We start from the raw sequence: 4,347 nt of genomic DNA on the forward strand, positions 1-4,347 counted from the left end.
TTGAATTGCATCTAAAAGGATAACGCAAACAAACAATAAGCCATGGGAAATTCTGTTGGGAAACATATACACAATTTACTTGGAAATGATAACATAGGCTTCAGAGTTCAGAATAGCAGCACTTGATGCTAGACATGCAATAAGTGAATGAAAACGGTTTGTATTTGGGGGAAAAGAGGAAATGGTGGTAGTGTTAGCACCAAAACTGATATAGAAGTTATTAGTGGATACTTCGTGTGTAACCAATATTCTGAAAGTGTCGACTCAAATGAAAAACAGAGATTGTATGGAGAACTCATATAGTAAAAACTATATCTAGATGGGAAAACTCATATATATTCTTCCATAGTGTTGTTTTTGCACTTAAAAGCATATATATCTAATTACTAGTAAAAACTATAAAAGATGGGAAATATATAGGGACAATAATCATATTATCATGGTACCTTAAAGGCTTAGAGACTTTGGAAAAATCTTTCTTGTCCAACAACTCGCCTCGGGAAAAATTCATGCTTGATGAGGCTTTCTTTAAACAATGTCCAAGTCCAATAACGTCCAAATCCCATGATTTCCATCGGAATTCCTGTAGCAACTTTCCGTTGTTGTCGCATTGGAACATGTGACGTGCGGATTTACTGTAGACCAACACATCTCCCTCATGGGACAAAACCATATGTTCTGTATCTGCGAGATTACATAAGCTCTCTACCGGGAATTTAACATGATACTTGAATGACCGCAACTCTTTCTCGTAGTCCTGCAACACCCAAATTCTGGCAACTGTCCTCCCATCGTCAAAGCAGCTGAAGCCAATCGAATCTTCCATGTCGCTCAAACGAGTGCAGAAGCTGGTAGCACCAGCCGGGCGACGCATGAACCTGAATGACTCTGTCAATGTATTGAAAACGACTATGCCAGCATCATGGTGAACCCAAGCATGATCCCAATGAAGGCAGCTACGAAACTTGATGGGTGGGGCCAAATTAGTAGGATCAATTGTGCGTGCGGCCAACATAGCTTTCTCGATGGCAGGGGTATCTGAAGGAACTCCAATGCACCTCGGCGAGCCCCTCCGTCCTACCATAATGATATAGTAGGTAGCTTGGTGTATCAGTTCCCAATACAAGATGTGGTACTCGCAGGACGGACAGTGCAGGTACAGTGCGGCGATGTTGATGAGACTACTGTTGGGGAGGCCTGTAAGTGGAGCGCACTGACGCGTGGCCGGGTTACAGATGCTGAAGCGGTCATTAGAGGGGGTGAGGAGGAGGAGGCCGTCACAGGATGCGTGCAGCTGGAAGCCATGGTAGTCATGGAACCCGAGGACAGGACGGCTGTGCTTGGAGATTGATAAGACGTCCTCTGTGGTGGGCGTGCCGTTGAGCACGACGAGGGGTAGCGACGGCTGGCGCCGGTGGTGGGCGACGATGAAATCGGGGACGGAGGTGAGGCCCAGCCAGGAACGACAGACCGCGCGGCAACAGAGTATCTCCTTGGCTGGAAGGCGGACAAATATCTCCCACACTAGGATCTACTCCCGCAGGTCGAGGGCTACACGGCGGCTGCGCATCCGATTGGGTGCTCCTGCAGTCGCCTCCTCACGCCGGACCACAAATCTTTGTTTGGTGGCTAGGGCTACTCCCTGCTCGACGGTAGATGAAGGGTTGTGGGTTAGAAGAGAGATGACAAGTATCCGCCGGCCGGGCCACCGCGCAGCCGACCGCGACCGCGGCCGCGACGAAAATGTCGTCCGGGGCATGGTAACCAGAAGCAAGCGCAAAACCCTAGGTCACGGCCTTGTGCACGCACGGATGCGCCGCCGCGCAGATTGATACTTGGGTCAGGTTTTGTGCAGTGCATGTGGATGTGGTGAAAGGAGAAACGGATCCGCCGGCGTGGACTGGCTCGTGCCACTAGGTGCGGCAGTGTGCTGAGATCGAGATCAAGACGGGTGTATGATTTGGTTCACTGTAAAGATGGGCCTGTTATCCTCAGCTGGGAGGGAGAAGGCCTGTTATCCTCAGGGCTTCCGACTTGCGTGACGAGGAGCCATACGATCATTTTCTCAAAAAAAAAAAAAAAACTAGCTCCTCGTTGCTGAAAGCTCGAATGTGTTGCTGCACAAGACGAGGAGTCCACAACCCCAATCCCCATCCCTTACATGCCAATGCTGCCGTACAAGGAGATGAGGAGCAACACCGGTTCGATCTCTTCTCTGTTCATCTCCGGACAGTGAATGAAATAGATAATGCAAGTTTTTCTTCTCCTTTGCGAGCGCGACACTTATTCGAACTTGAGCAGGACACATGGCGCTGCACGAGGTCAAAGTTTTGACTCACCTGAGTCTGGGGCCGTAATACGTAACATGTCATTCGCTAATCCAATTTTAGTAATCAGGATTATGCTAGATGGTTGGCTCGTCACAGGTCTGGGCCAGAGATAGATAGATATGCCACATGCTCCAAAGTTTCCATCCGTACTGAAAACTACCTAACACGCAGGTAATGCACATCCATTAATCTAGGCAGTGCTCACCCACGCTTTGTTGAGGGATCTCCAACTCGGATCCTCAAACATCCCGCATACGGACTATGAAAGCTATCCAACACGGTTCTGTATTGATTCGCGGCACGGTCTGGACGTGTTTTCTGCTGCAAATTGAAGAAATACGCGGGGGCTTTGCGGGAGTATGGACCGCTCTCACGTCCACTTCTAACCGCCCTGGCCTACCCAAACCCCTCCACCCTCGACTGCGCGCGTTCCCGTCCGGCGCTAGCTTCCCGCATTCATGTCAGTGTAGAGCGGCTGCTCCTCATTGAAGAGCGGACGAGACCTCTCACTGACGCCGGCATTGAAGCGGCTCGCCGGCCGAGGGCGCCGCCGGCGACGCGTCTCCGGTATCTGCGCCTGTGACTGGAAGGGATGGGACGAATATCTACCACGCCAATTCAATGTCCCGTCCGTCCGTATGCCGCCATTAAGCAGCCTTGCCGGCCGAGAAACCCACTCTGGCGACGCGCATTGACGCTCCTAGACGTCTCGCCTCACCAGAATACGCTATTTAAAGGCCGCCAAACCCGGCCAACTCCACACCACAACACAAGCCGTTCCCCATCTTCCTCCCTTGCACTACATCTGCGATGACTGCAGACGACGAAGCTCCATGGGAGTGCCTTTCCACGGAGATGAAGCACGTTGTGGCCACCCTTGCTGCCGCCTGGCAGAGTCCCCGTGCCAGATGAATCGAGGCCGGCTTGCAGGCCAGCTCGCCCGAGGTCTCAGACGACGAGAACACGATGGAGACGGGCTCCGACGACACCGCCCCGGCCCCCGCGCCTCCTGTGCACGTCGACTTCACCATGGATCGGGCGTAGGCGCACTACAACGCCGACATGGCAGAGGTAATGCCTGCGTCGGCGCCTTTGTCGGTGTTTCAATAGGCGCAGGAGGAACAACGGTACAACCTGTTCCTCCTGGAGCAGCACTGGCTGGTGGAGGGCCAGATCTACGGCGAGTGCTCGAGTAAGGAGGCCATGGCCGCGGCGAACCCCAACTTTGTCGCGGAGCAGCGTGCCACCTACGATGCCATCCACACTCAAGCCGCCGCTCGTCAGGAAGCGGCAACCGCGGAGGTGCGGCTGCAGGCGGTCGCAGAGGAGAACAATGCCTCCTACGCGCCACCGGCGAACTATCAGGCACCCAGGTGGGACGACGATAGCGCCGGTGCCACTATTTCCATCACGGACCTCACGTCCATCGGCGATGGATAAGTCGCAGACTCCTCCGAGGATGAGTAGGCCATGGGAGGCGGCAGGGCCTGATGTCCCATGTGGGCCGGTCCGTCTCCCTGTTCTACTCTTCCTCGCTGGAGACCACACCTTCACTTCATGGGTCTTATCGCTGGTGCTCATGGAGACGGCGGATGGAGGACGACACAGAGCTTGGACACCGGGCGCCACCCGCCGTAGGATAGGTTTAGGGTCGGGTCATTTTGTTGGGGAACATAGTATGCAATTTCAAAAAAATTCCTACGATCACGCAAAATCTATCTAGGAGATGCATAGCAACGAGACGGGGAGAGTGTGTCCACGTACCCTCGTAGACCAAAAGTGGAAGCGTTAGGTTAACGCGGTTGATGTAGTCGAACGTCTTCACGATCCAACCGATCCAAGTACCGAACGTACGGCACCTCCGTGTTTAGCACACGTTCAGATCGATGACGTCCCTCGAGCTCTTGATCCAGTAGAGGGTTGAGGGAGAGTTCCGACAGCATGACAGCGTGGTGACGGTGATGGCGATGTGATCTGCGCAGGGCTTCGCCTAAGCACTACGACGCTATGACCAGAG

The 4,347-nt window shown here is 53.2% G+C and overlaps 1 pseudogene; it reads right to left on the minus strand.

Moving 5' to 3' along the window:
* Window positions 1–455: 455 nt before the first annotated feature.
* LOC147975222 (uncharacterized) lies at window positions 456–1,759 on the minus strand (annotated as a pseudogene).
* Window positions 1,760–4,347: the final 2,588 nt, after the last annotated feature.

This window comes from Triticum urartu, chromosome 4A, assembly GCF_056163025.1.
Source record: "Triticum urartu cultivar PI428250 chromosome 4A, HENAU_Tu73, whole genome shotgun sequence".
Taxonomy (NCBI): Eukaryota; Viridiplantae; Streptophyta; class Magnoliopsida; order Poales; family Poaceae; genus Triticum; species Triticum urartu.